We start from the raw sequence: 15,359 nt of genomic DNA on the forward strand, positions 1-15,359 counted from the left end.
AACAGGAAGGTCAGTGGAGAGAGGGGATTAAAAAGGTGTTATTGTTGTAAATAATATGACGAGGCTGCACAACGAAGTCACGTTGGTTAGGTAGTTTATTTAAGTTAGAGCATAGAAAAACCCGACCAGCAAGACCGGGACCAAACGGGCAATAACCGCCGTTAGGACCGAACACTGGCCACGTAACAGAAGCGGGCAGCACGAGCTCGGCACGAGATGCAAGCTGAGGAGCACGAGCTCGGCATGAGATGCAGGCTGAGGACAGGGAGAATATAACACATCTCCTTTCCTTAAACAGTGGAAAAGGAAATTGTACTAAAACAAATTAGGCAAGAATGTACACTGAAATACAAAAATAAAGATACTGCTTAGAACACGCAGTTTACACTTTAAGAACAAAGAACCCAGCAACACAGGATCATGTAAAATGACATTGCTTAGAACATACACTTTTCTCTTGAGAACAAAGGACCATGTAACATAGGACCATGTAACCCCACACCCTTCCTTGGATAAGCGAAAATTACACAAAATCTTTTAAATAAGCAGGAGCAACTCTCTTGCGAATCGGTCTGCAAGCTTCTCCAGCAACAATCTTTTTAGTGACAGGCACATGAGTGGTCGGATTTGCCTTTTTCTGGTAAAGAGCTACCCTGCGGAGATTCCACGTTTGTCCATTCTGTAGCCTTATGTAGTTACCAACCACAGACTTCACTTGGTAAGGTCCTCTAAACTTGTTGAACATATTCTGACTCCCGCCAGGTTTCACCTTTACTAAATCTCCTTCAGCTATGTTAGTGGAAGTATAATTTCTCAGTTTACTATGACCAGCCTTCTCTACTTTCCCATGTAGCCAAGTAGGAATCAGCTTCGTACCCGCAGGCCTCCCTCTCATGAGTTCGAAAGGTGTAGCGGACATGTTGCTGTGAACCGTTGTGCGGTATGCCCACAACATTTCTTTAATATCCTTCTGCACTGACCGACCAGAGGCTAAAGCAAGCTGCATAGTGCCCTTTATAAGTCTGTTCACCCTCTCGCACAGTCCGATCCCTTGCGGGTTGTAAAGCGACGTGCGCAAGTGCTTTAAGCCCAACAACACAAAATAGTTCTCCATGATTGCCGAGGTGAGTTGTGTGCCATTATCTGTCAACACTATTGAAGGGATCCCCTCTCGCCTAAAAATCTCATCCAATACCTTAATAGTGGATTCAGCAGTGATGTTCTTCATAAAAGCAACCTCTACCCACCTTGAAGCCGAATCCACCAACACCAAAGCAAACTTCTCTGAATCCAGCAGGTCATGAAAAGGACCTATGAAGTCAATACAGATCTTCTGCCACGCACCATCATCAGAAACGATCTGTCCCATAGTATCCTTACTAGCACGAACCTGTAACCTCTTTTCCGACTCTTTGCACGACTGACATTGTTCAACCCAATTCTTTACCTGTGCATCAATTCCCGGCCACCAAAAGTCAGCTTTAATGCGTTTGCCAGTAAGGGTTTGTCCTAGGTGGCCCTCATGCGCCAAGACAATGATACGGGGTCTAAGGGAAACAGGTGGTATGTATTTCTCACCCCGCACAATAATGAACTCAGTCAGTAAAGAAATTTCATCCTGTAACTGGACATAAGGCCTAAGAGCAGGTGAGACCGTACTTTGCCTTGACACCCCTTCCTTGCACATCTTAATTAACCCTTCCATTACAAGATCCTTTTTCATTTCCTCCATCCATTCCTCCTTAGATATGGAAGAGGGTAAATCGCTCTCCAGGTCATCTAAAAACGCAACTACACTCTCAGTTACCATCTCTTTAGGCTGCACTTTAGTGTCAGGCAACCTCGATAAGCAGTCCGCAACACTGTTGCACCAACCTGGTAGGTATTCCACATTGCATGTAAACTCTTGGACACTGACAGCAAGTCTCGCTAACCGCCCTGAGCAATTCCTAATACCCCCGGGGGCTAGAACCTTCAACAGTGGTGAATGTGATCCCCCACAAATACACCCGGAAATACCGAGTAGCCCATGCAGCCGCCAATGCTTCACGCTCTATGACGGAGTAATTTCTTTCAGTCTCAGTCAGGGAACGTGAAGCAAACGCAACAGTGTTCTGTTTACCACCACCTTTTTGTGTAAGAACTGCACCGATCCCAATAGAGCTGGCGTCTACAGTGAGAATGGTGTGAAACGACTGTACAAAACTTGAGACAATGTTGGCATCCAAAATACTTTGTTTGATCATTAAAAAGGCATTTCTTTGGTCAGTTCCCCATGTAAAACCTTTCCCTTTCCGCATGATGACTCGCAAGGGTTCTACTTTCTCTGCAAAATTTTTAACGAATTTTGCATAGTACTCCACCATGCCCATAAAAGACCTTAATTTGTCTTTATCATCAGGTTCAGACACATTGCATATTGCGCTTACTAGATCTTTCTTTGGCTGAATCCCAAGGCCAGACACATGATATCCTAAATAATCTACTTCCCCAACAGCAAATACACATTTTTCTTTTCACAAGGTCAAACCAGCCCTTGAAAGAGCGGTGAGAACTTTGTCTAAAATAACATTATGATCATCAACGTTTAAACCATGAATCAGGATATCGTCTTGGAAAAATACTACTCTTTCAATGTCTTTGAGAACGTCGGTGATGATTCTTTGGAATGCGCTTGCCGCAGAGCAAAGGCCAAAAGGAAGTCTTTTGAATTGGTATGTCCCTTCCGGGGTGATAAACGATGTAAATTGCTTTGAGTCCGGATGAAGTTTTACCTGGTGGTATGCGCTGCGAAGATCCAACTTCGAAAAAACTTTGCCTCCACCCAAACTCAGAATAATTTCATTTATGTTGGGAAGTGGAAAGTTGTCCATTATCACAGCCTTGTTTAGACTTCTCATGTCCACACAGAAACGCAAAGAATTGTCCGGTTTCTGTGTGATAACTACAGGACTCAACCATTGTGTGGCCTCTACTGGTTCAATTATGTTATCATCCAATAACTGTCTGATAATCTTTCTGACTTCATCTCTGGCGGACAAAGGTATTTTCCTCACGGTGTGTTTTACAGGTGCAACACACCTTTTGGTTTTAATAATATGTTGGTAACCAACAGCCTCCCCCAGTTTCTCACTGAAGATGTTCTCATGCCTTTTAAGAATGGTTTCTAAGTCTCCATGAACACTATTGCATTCGTTTTCACCATCTACACATATCACAGGTGGATCTGCTCTTGGGTTCACCCTTATGTTTAATTTGTATTGATGTAACCATCCCAAAATAGCAGGGCCGTGTGGTGATACATAAACCTTCCCTCGAGTGATTCTCCCTTTAAACTTAATACTGGCCTCAAAGAACCCAAGAACACCAATGCTCACTCCCTGATAACCTCTCAGAGTGACATCAGATTTGATAAGACTCGACTCTTTGCATGAGGAGTTAAACAAACTCTTTGGAATGATTGTATATAGTGACCCAGTATCCACCATTAGATTTATTACACACCCATTCAACTCAAAATCTGCTTTAGGGCGAGATAAAATAACATCTTCAGTTACCTCTTGGCTCCCAGCAGATGTAATCATCATTACCTCCGCCTCATCATCAGTGGTTTCACTCTCAACCATGGCAATCTTTTTGGAACTATTTGTTCTACACATACGTGCGTAATGTCCTTTCTTTCCACACTTCAAGCAATCTCTAGACAAAGCTGTACAACTCTTTGAATCAGCTAGGTGAAAAGGACTACCACACCTGTTGCAGGAACGTGTGGTCTGTCTAAACCTGTTTGGTTGCCCATTCTTATTAAACGAGGTTGTGGCCTTTCCCCCTCTATTTGTCTGTCTCCCTTGTATTAAACTAACGCCCTCTGAAACATCTGTTTGCAACGCTGCAATTTCTTGACTGCTGGCGTGCCCATGTTGTATTCTCTTAAGCTCTCTCATGCATCTGTCACTCTCTTCAGCAACTTTAGCAATTGTGATAGCCTCTGTGAGAGTGGGGTTTTTGGCTGCCCACAGCTTTTCTTGTGTTTTTTTGCTAAGGCATTGCACAATCAACTGATCACGGATCATTTCATCCTGTATATTACCAAATTGACACTTTACAGAAAGTTCCCTTAGCCTAGAGACGAACTCATCAATTGTCTCATTCTCTCTTTGAGGAGCAGTGTAAAATTTATGTCTGCGCATCACTACATTTTCTTGCTTAGCAAACCTAGTATATAATCTAAACAAAGCATCTTTATATACATCATCAATATCTAAGGGCGGGTTCGGTAAATACTTAAAAATTCTCTGTCCCTCCTTCCCTAAAGCACCCAGTAACAAAGCCTTTTTCCTAATGGCAGAAAACTTTGTGTCATCCAAGGCTACGATGTAGTTCTCGAATGCCTCACACCAATCATCCCATTCCATGGATGGCTCACCCGGGGCACTCAAGAAAGGGACAGGGGCTTGGATGGTATTGTTTATATTCATAGCGTATACACTGAGCTAAAGTCACAGCAATATAAACAGTTTAAATATCAAGAACAGGAGGAAACATGAATCAAGATGTGAACTTCTGTGTACTGCTGTTGTAGATGTCGAGGTACAACGAATACAAGTGTGTGTGTCACTGTTGTTTTGATTGGCTGTTATATGACACACTGTGTGACGAAATTATTTTAAAGTGAGTGTGTCACTGTTGTTAGCATTTCGAAAGTTAGCCGTTTCAAATTGATGCTTGTTTTGGTTTTAAATGCACTTCACCTCGAGTGCGCTATCCTTTTAATTAATCAAAAGTACTTTACTTCCTTGAGCGCGTTGCTCTTTTAATTAGTCTCACGTAGTGGTGGGGCTCACCGATATTGCCTTTCCATTTAAAGGGTAATTTCCCCTTTAACAGCGATGACGCCGATGCGTTGTTGCCTGCGTTGACGGGCTGAGGGGCTTACAGTTACTGCTCCGTCACGCTTCACCCAGAGTTATATCCTTCCCCGGTGAGTTATTTTAAACATACCTTCCGATGAGGCTTACAGTACTTTCCCTTCTTTATGCGATCTTTCTCACACGATCGCCAGTGTTCTCTTTTGGTCGGGTTTTCCGCTTTTCTCTCCTTTGACATGTCGTTCGTCAGTTTCTGCTTTCTCTTTCTTCGGCTACTCTCCGCCTTCGTCTTTGACACGAAGTCGCCAAAATGTTGTAAATAATATGACGAGGCTGCACAACGAAGTCACGTTGGTTAGGTAGTTTATTTAAGTTAGAGCATAGAAAAACCCGACCAGCAAGACCGGGACCAAACGGGCAATAACCGCCGTTAGGACCGAACACTGGCCACGTAACAGAAGCGGGCAGCACGAGCTCGGCACGAGATGCAAGCTGAGGAGCACGAGCTCGGCATGAGATGCAGGCTGAGGACAGGGAGAATATAACAGTTATATGTGGAGATACTGAATGAGAGGTACTGAGGTATAATGAGTGAGGTATATTGGGAAAGGCATTGAGGTATATTGAGTGAGGTATTTTGAGAGATGGGTGAGGTGGGCAAAGGTGAGTTAGAAAGAGCTGAGATCCACAGAGAGTATGTAGGTACACAGAGGCATATTATCAAGGGTGGCGTTAGGGAATTTTCGCCATTTTAGCGGCCGTTTTCTATCGCCCTATTAGCAAGCTGTCGCTAACAGAAGTTAGCGACAGCTTTTAGGTGATAGCGAGCAGTTTGGGGCCCGCTTTGCATGTTAGCGATATTTATCGCTAATGACATGCAAAGTGGTCGTACCCAAACTTTTAGCAACTGAAAACAGCCACTAACATCGCTATCGCCTATTAGCAAGGCAGGCGTAGCGATGGAAATATTCGCGCTAAGCGCGAATATCTCCAAATACTAACACCTGCCCAGACCAGTTCTTAGCCATGTTATCCAATGGGAGGTGGATAACATGGCTAAGAGCATTTCGTCGCTAATGCGTGAATATCGCTGTATTCTCAGCGATATTCACGCAGTTTGCCGCTATCGCCGGAAAATGTATCGCTTTGGAGATAAACGTTGCTAATAGCACGTTATCTCAGCGATAAATTCCAGCGATGCTCAGCGATAAACAAAAACGTTGCTAAGCCTATTTAGCGATAAATATCGCTACTTGTTGGTAATATGCCCCACAGAGTGGTAGAAAAAGAGTGCAGTTAAGAGAGAAAGAGAGAGACGAGTACGGTTAAAGTGATGAGAAGTAAGGAGAAAGAAATGACACACAAAGACAATTTTTCAATGTAATTGCCCTAAATGCATGAGCGTGTGAGACTGAAGTGCGGGTAGGCCAGGCATGCACACTAAGGGCCAGATTTATCACCACTTTCAGTAAGTGCAGAGTAGTGAAAAGTGATGCGAACCAGTTAGGCTTTTAGTTTGACTATTTTGGGTCCAATGCAATTTTTGGATAGCGAAAAGCTTTTGCTATAGGAGCACACCCTTCGTATAATCATTAAAGCCAATGATATAACTAACCTGAGAAGACAGGACCACAGCCTATCTCCTGTACATCAGTAGCAACATTACCAGAAAAAGAGGGCGAGACAGTTAGTAGCAGTAATCCAAAGTATTTGGGCAGAAATAACGTTAACACAATTCTCAATCAACCAACCATCCATGTCTGTGTGAATCAAGGACCAATCAACAGGCGTGAAGAGGATCAACATGCAATGGGAACCGAAGTTCAAAATCTGGCAATAACATTTATGTAAACAGTCATGCTGCTAAATATGTGAAAGTCTTGCAAGCACAGTGGAATGCTGTTGATGTTCGTTAACACACTGCTGGCCTCGGTCATTTCTGCAGGGTCGTCTCCAAACTTTTTCCCTTCACTCCTATTTTTGCTGAATTCATTTTTGTTGACTTAGGGCTCTGCACTATACCACTGGTAACCAGTGCTCAATTGCTTGTCCTCTCCTTAGAACATGTTAGATTGTCTTATACCCAATTGGCATATTTAATTTATTTGTAAGTCCCTAGTTACGTGGCACTAACTGTGCCGATGGCCTGTAAATTAAATGTCCTAGTGGGCCTACAGTGCTTATTTATCACCCACTTAAGTACCCCTCTAAACATGTCTTAGGCCTGTCATTGCAGCCTTCGTATGTGCAGTTTTCAACTGCCAAATCAACCAGGCAAAGGAAACCATTTGCCAGGCATAAACCCTTCTTTTTAATACATATATGCAGGTACACTGGAATTTTGTGATTGTGCGGCATTTTTCTCATGGTTATAGATCTGCAGCATTTGCCACATAATCCATCAACTGTTTCTGCAGATTAAAAAAAAATTGTTTCTAACTTAAACGGTTCAAAAGTTACTGAAATTGCAGTTACGCGTTTTGCCCCACAGTAGAAGACACTTTGCCAAGGTTGACTAATCGCCTTTCTGTTGCTTATTGCAATGTTTGGGTGCTAAACCGAGCAACAACCTACGCCCAGATAGTGTAAAAAAGTGTAAAAATTGCAAAATAATGCACCATTGCTATCAGAAAATGTGCCGCATTATGCAGCATTATGCCGCATAATTTGCCTTTTTTTGCTGCATAATTAAGTCAACCCTGCCACATAATTTGTCCCTCTCCTGCGGCATAATTCCAGTGGCCCTGCATATGAGTCACTCTTAAGGTAGGACCTGGACAGCCCCAAGGGCAGGGTTCAGTGCATTTTAAATGTAGGACATGATCACCAACACGTGCGGCCCATGCAGTTAAGAGCGGTGGGGCCGTGTTGGGGGAATTTGACAGACACTCACGAGGGAAAATTAAATAACATTTTTTTTTTCCCTTGTCATCATCTGTTGAAATGCCCCCCACCTGGCCCCACCGCAACACCACTCTTACCTGCACAGACTGCTGCTGATCTCCAATTGGATAACTAAATTGCCTACTTCCGTTTTCCAAATGTAATTTCCGGATGGAAACAGTTCACAATTTAAAATCCTACCTCATGTAGAAGCCAGATATTAAATTACAATTTTTAAAATGCCACTTTTAAAAATTTGGCATTTTCTTGCCTTGGCCATTTGTTGCCGGCAGCCTGTTTTTGGGTGACGTGACTGGGTGTAGCTGACAATTAAGCTTTGTGTATTACTCCTGGACAGCCACACACAATGGGGGGCTTAGGTGTGACTGGGCTATCACTGGCAAGATGGGAGGGAGGACTAGGCCCAGCCCCATTAACATGAGTAGATTGTGTTCTTTCTCCACACATAGGGCTGCATACCCCATGTAGTTAGTCTGGAGCCAGGACCAGGAAGGCCGGGCACTGAGGCACTTCAATGGCATGTCTCTAGAAGCTTCTTCCCACAGCACAACTGTGTATAACTACTGGAGCTCAGACACCAACTCTTCAGTACTCTTCTGGACCTGTGGATACTCTTCCAGTGCTGATGAAAGAACTGCCACACTGCTGGGCTGCTGCTCTGAAGGAACAGTTGCCCCGATGTGCGGACCTGCTTCCTGTTGCTCTTTTGCCTGGGTGAGAAGAGACCTGAACCTGCAACTTCACCCTTGAACCTAGGACAACAGAGTGACTCCCATAGCTATTCTGCTGGCCTCCTGATCAGAAGCCTCAGGGACATAAAAGGCTCCCCAACACCCTGCACCATCCCCTGGACCCAGCTGCAATACCATCCTGATCCCCAAGTGGTGGACCTCAGGTACTAGACCCTTGGATTTGCTCCAGGAGCTAGATTCAAGCTTTTGGGCTCTTTATGACTGTAAACGGCCCTGTTCACACTAAAACCTCGCTGCGCACCCTGCAATTCGACACAAAGTTCTGTCCTGCTTTTTCACACTACACGAGCAGCCTCCCATGACACTCTATATGCTTTTCCTGGCCCCTTCCACCACAAACCAGACTCTTTGGCAAGATTTTGAGAAGGTAATCAAGGTAATCAAGCTGGTGACTGTATCTGACTTGCGCTCCACCATGGCCAGCCTGAAAGTGTGACTTTGACCTGGTCCAGCGCGAACAGATATCCCGTACTGGCGCTTTGTACTGTTTGGAGCTATTTTCACTAAAATCTTTAAAAATTCATAACTCTGGTTCTACTGATTTTTGGCTCTTTGATCTTGTGTTAGGTATTGAAATTTAGTCTATTATTCTAACTTGGGGGCCAATTAGGATTGCGATTTTTCCGCATCCTCCAGGCCGGCGGAAGTGTCCGCCGGCCCGGAGGATGCGGAAAAACCGCTGCAGAGCCTTCAAAGACCCCCCGCCAGATAAGGATGGCTGGGGGGTCTGGAAGACCTTCCGCCGCTTTTCCGCCGCTGTCGCCTTCCGACCACGGCGGAAAAGCTCTAACATGTCTCGCGGTGCCAGGCATATTAGGATGTCTGGATTTCTATGCCTTTCACGGCGACATTTCCGCCGTGGAAAGGCATACGGTGTTTTCTTTAGGGGCCTGTTGCGGGCCCCCAGGGGTGAAGGGGTGGGGGTGTGGGATGCACATGGGGGGTACCTATGGTACCCCCCTGCATTTGCATGCACGAAGCGGCATGCACCGCGTGGTGCCTGCCACTTTGTGCATGCAAATGCGAAGCATGCATATTTAGCCTTGCGGCGGGTGCTGCTTTAATCAGCACCCGCCGCAATGTTAAATATTGAGGATGTGACCGACAGGGTGGCGGTCACATCCTAATTGCACTGGAGGGAACGCTGCAGCCCCTGCGGACGTTCCCTCCACCTCGGCCCCTTGGAGTGGTATCCTTTCCGTGTAGTGATTTTGACTTTATTACTGTTTGAAGGGGTGCACAAATATATTGTCTGTAAGTTAAGCCTGACTGCTGTGTGCTAAGCCACCAGTGGGTTGAGCACAGGTTAATTTAGGGTTGGATTGTGCCTCACCCAGACAATCACTGGTTGCTGCTAGACCAGGGCTTATACCCTAGTCAACTAACAACCAACGTTCTCAATTGCACCCACAAATACACCTCTCAGACCACATTACAGCACCTCATTTACAGCACCTCATTCGTGTGAGTTTTACACTGTGTATAAACATTGCCACAAAAAAATGTTACTATCTGATCAGAAAGGAAATGCAATTAATGATATTCTATGAAGGACAAAAAACAATGTGCAGAAGCACACACACAAAACTAAACAAACTTCTAGTTCAAATTCAGAGTTCTTTTTAACTCTGGGCACGAACATGACAGTATGCCCTTCTTCTGAATCTCTGGGATTATCTGAATGTCTTTGGAAAAAAAAATTAACACAGTTGCATGAACTGAAGAGGCATCTCCCCAGAAATAGTCACCTAAGGCATAATCCTTCCACTGGGTAAGGCATAGACTTTCCCCCCAAATTATACTGGAATCACACATCTTTTAAACCTCATTTTTATGTTGTCCTTGTACCGTGATTGGTGTGGGTTCAGATGGCAATGGATTGTAGGGATCGGGCACATGTGGCATCAGTTGAGAGAAACGAACAACAGAATGAATGAAAGTAAACTTCAACTGGAAATACACTGGATTATATTGATGAGCTATCATAAATGGCCCAAAAAAGCATAGCTGAAATGCAACTGGCAGTGCGTGAACTGGAATAATTCGAGCAGACACCCAAACCTTCTACTCAGGGGAAAAAATACGTGGGAATCGATCTTACTTTGTGGAATGATATAACATTTCTGCGAAGGGTGCTTTATGTTTCCTCAATTAACCTATGTATACTGTAACTGCAGGAATCAAAGGCCCCATTCAAGGAGGTAGCAGACACCAAAGCCTTCTACCCGGAACAAAAAGAAGTGGAACTTGATCTGGATTTGTCAGCAGGCTTCTTAATCATTATTTTTGAATGATATAAACTTTCTGAAATGAGGGTTTTATGTCTTGTCAAATAACTCAGGTATTCTATTGCTGCAGGAATTGAAGCATCCGTTCAAAACTCTCGGAAGGAAACCTTGCATGCAAAACAATGGTGATACCTTTGTAGCACCATTAGTAGGGCTTCATAGTAATGTTAAGAGAACCAACCATTCTCTGACCATTATAGTAAAACTGCAAATATTGCTCAAGACTTTAATTAGTTCCCTCTATATGCCCTTTGAATTGAGGATGATAACCAGAAGAGAAAGCTTGCTTTTTTTTCGCAATGCCTGGCATTTTGTCTGCCAGAAATTTGACAGGTAATGACTACCTCTATCAGAGATGATTGTATGATGTAATTTGTGAAGATGAAATACATTTGCCTAAAAGCACCTCGCTATATCTTCAGCTATGGGAACCTTTTGGATGGTGAAAACATGCTATGGTTGAAAAGAGTGTCTACTGTCACAATTAGCACAATATTCTTCAAGAGGTGGAAGAGCAGTAATACAATCTGTTGAGCTCCTATGTCGAAGTTCAGGGGCCACAGGTAAGTGTTTCAGATCACCAAAACATTTAGAATCCATGGATTTATATTGACCACAATTGCTCCATGTAAGAATATATTCTTCTACTTATGAATGGAAAGTTGGCGACCAATAGGATAATAAAACCAAATAGAATTTAGTCCTAAATTCAAATGACCAGAAATAGCAGTCCTTTTCATTTACTTCAATCTGTAATTACTAAGTAGGAACAAAATAGCTCTTTGACTGAAATAATAATTTCACAGAGCAAAATGTGTCTTCAAATGGAGATCTTCCAAGTCTCCTGGATTCAACAGTTCTTGTGTCATCTTTACTCTCACCAAGAAAGACTAAATTGTTCCTAGAAGTGGCTGAGGTTTAAAACTTACAAAGCTCCTCAGTCAGATTGAATTATTGCGTGCCATTGAAATAAAGCCCTAAAAGGTGGAAGGTATTATTAACATCCTTTTTTGTTGGATACATGCAGACAGGTATATCCAGGCTACATGGTGCATTGGCTTTTCACACTTGTGTACATAAATGGGAAGAGGTTAACCCAGCTATTTCTTTAATGTCTTTACTCAGCACTATCTCCAAAGATTTTTTTTAAATGATTCTGTGACTCAGATCTCTGACAATACACCATTTGATTTGGAGTGGAAGCACCTTTAGGCCAGGTCACAGCGCCGTTGGACCATCACTAATATTAAGGTAATTGGACAAATGCTGCAGCCATTTTGTTCAGGTCTCTCCTGGGCTTCTGAACCAGAGTTGAATGTATGGTCTATAGGGTGCTGTGGCATACATTACTTGAGGTGTCAGTTGGGCTTTTTTTTTAAATATTCACCATCTGTATCAACATAATAAGGTCCAATCGCAAGTGAGTTGGAGTGGCACAGGAACAAACAATTTTACATACGTATTGAGCTGAAGCAGAGTTGCTAAGGGCAGACTTTGTAGGCTATTTTCGGCTACTCTACAGTAGTGCACCCTTGATAAACCAATAACCTTACTCCCAAGGACAGAAAAACATGATTACTTTAAGGCCTAGGCAAAACTGGCAGAGTTACCCAAACATTCTGCGAGTTTCCGCTAAGTTCTGCGAGCGATGGAGTTGCGGTAAGTTGTGCCTCTCCAGCTAATTTTTAGTGCAGGGAGCTTGTCTCACACTGTAAAATCAGCACAAAAGGCACTAGAGGGCGTTGCTTCTTTCTGCTGCTCAAATAGATTTTCTACTCGAGTGTCAGCTTTCACTTCGCAAGCGCCATCTTTCTAAACACGAGGGGTAGTGACCTGCCGCAAGCGCCCTCATTGAGAAATCTTGCTGAGAGGTGGGCTAGCGCTTGATTTTCTCGCTTGCACTCGCCACTTACTGTTGGAGGCAGAGTGCAAGAACAAACTCTGGCATGTGAGTGTTGGTGGAGTTTCTCCAAAGCTCTGCGCTACAAGCGGAGCATGCAGTGGGCAAACCTCTGCGAACTCCGCCGGACGAATAGAGTTTACCATCCACCACTAATTACTATGTACTGATGACAAAATATTAATTGGCTGTATACCTAGTGGCCTTCAGAATTCTTTTAATGATTTTTGTATGGAATAAAGTGGGGACTGAAAATAAATAAAGCCCTTATTGAGTAAGGAAACCAGATTTATATCCATAGCCCTAGAGGACCGACCTGTGACTGACCAGATCGCAAAAGTCCTAGTAAACCATTCTAGAACACAGACTGATAGATGTGGTTAGAGGATCAGACAGCACAACAATAATTCAGAAAGGCAGAATACAACCTATCCCCTTCAAAAATTAGCAGAAAAATTAATGTACTGATTGTTTATATGCTATACAATAATGCTGGAATTGAATGAAGTTTACTTATCTGTGCATGGTTCAAAAAATCTTGTTATCTCGTCTAGTGGGTGCTTGTCTGCTCTTTTTCATTTAAAGCCACATTCATATTTGGTTTTGGTCGAGTCACCTCTATATTCCTTTTGAACATTTTCCATTGCACATTCTTCAACACACACCTCTTTACTTGCATTCCACTCATTACCATCAGCCAAGTCCACCACCTGTTGGGCAACTCTCGCAACCTGCAGTGGGTCCCGAAAAGCAGAAAAAAAATCCTTTCTCACCCTGTGTCCTACTCTCACTCTGACCCTGTCTTCTATCTTTAGTCTGTCACATTGAGAACACAATATATTGGGTGGAGCTAAAATCTCTGCCCTGTGTAAAGTTACATGGCATTCATTAGCCTCCACGTTAGAAGTCGTGCGAAAAAGCTAAGCCTGGGCGATGAACTTCGTTCCTTCGTGGAGTTTGCGTTGTTTTTCACACTTTGCGGAGTAAGCGGAGTTCCAAAAAACTTGCCCTTGCCAACACTAAGTTGGCGAGCGTGAGAGAGGAAAATCCAACACCAGACCACTTCCTTGAGAGATTTCTCAAAGCAGGCGTTCGCGGATGATCGCTACCGCTCGCATTGAGAAACCTTCTGTTCACATTGAGGAAGCTGCCTCTTGAGTAGAACTTCTACTCGAGTGGCAGAAAGAAGCGGCAAAATCTTGCACTGTGTGACATGCGATTCATGCTGATTTTACAGCACCGGACAAACATCCCGCCCTAAAAATCAGTCCAACGGTGCGAGGTAACCCACTCGGTTGTTCGCAGAACTCTGTGTAGCTTGGCAAAGTTTTTTTATCAGTTTGCAGAGTTGCGTGGAACTCCGCAAACTCTGCCCAGGCTTAGATAAAGCTGTTATGGGGAAGTGGATGGGCGTCAAGTTTAAAAAGCTCCCTTGAAAAAATTCCATGGCAGTTGTGTCTCTGCTCAGGGATTTTGATTACTTGGAAAGTAAAGTTTCTATGCAAGGAAACTTTCAGTCTATGTATTTAGGGGGAGATGTTGTGGCATTTCAGACAGAGCTGTAATTTTTTGATTCTAGGCAAATCACTTAGAGCCAGATGTAGGTAAATCTCATTTACCGATTCATAAATACCGAATTTTACCGATTCGGTATTTATGAATCGGTAAATAAGATGTAGGTAATAATTCGGTATTTTTTACCGAATCGGTAAGATTCGGTATTTACCGATTCGGTAAATACCGAATCGGTATTTGCTATTGAATCCTATGGGCCTTGAAGCCCATAGGATTCAATAGCAAATACCGAAACGGTATTTACCGAATCGGTAAAAATACAGAATTGCAAAGGGGGCAGGGTGTCACTTTGACACCCTGTTGCACCCCTGTAACTGGCTTGTGCGCCATGTGGCACACATACATGCCCATAGGGCATGTCTGTGTGCCACATGGCACAGGTGTACATGTACAGATGTGCATGTACACAGGGATGCGGTATTTACCATGCAATTGTATTACATGGTAAATACCGAATCCTGAAAGGCCTGAAGCACTGTTCAAAGTGCTACCTACATCTGAAAATACAGATTCGGTAATTTTACCGATTGGTAAATTTACCGAATCAGTAAAATTTACAGAATCGGTAAATTTACAGATTCTGTAATTTTACCAATTCGGTAAAATTACTGATTCGGTAAAATTACCGAATCTGTATGTTTTTTGAGCCCCTACATCTCCATAGCCCAATACCGGTCGGAAACGGCCGAAAATCGGTATTTTCGTCCGTTTGCGGCCGGTATTGAGCTAGCTACATCTGGCCCTTAATCTCTCTGTGCCTAAAAAAAAGAATTAACTTACATTTTTTATTGTAATTGATTCTCATATAAAGTGCTCCAATACCTTTGAGTCGAGTTGACACTATATGCCACACTTTGTTTTTAAAACCATGGATATCTATAAGATCAGTCCTACTCATTCTTCTTTAGCCTCTTTATGTTGCACTAGCAGCCCGTCCCGATGTTGTCCGGGTATGAAATAGAATGTGTGTAATGTGTGTATTTGGCAAGGGCAATTTATTTTAAAATCTCGGGGTAGACAAAAATTTTTGTTTCATTAGAATAGGGACGGAGAAGGCTCAGCTGCAGCCCTG

The sequence above is a fragment of the Lissotriton helveticus genome, chromosome 6 (genome assembly GCF_964261635.1).
Source record: "Lissotriton helveticus chromosome 6, aLisHel1.1, whole genome shotgun sequence".
Taxonomy (NCBI): Eukaryota; Metazoa; Chordata; class Amphibia; order Caudata; family Salamandridae; genus Lissotriton; species Lissotriton helveticus.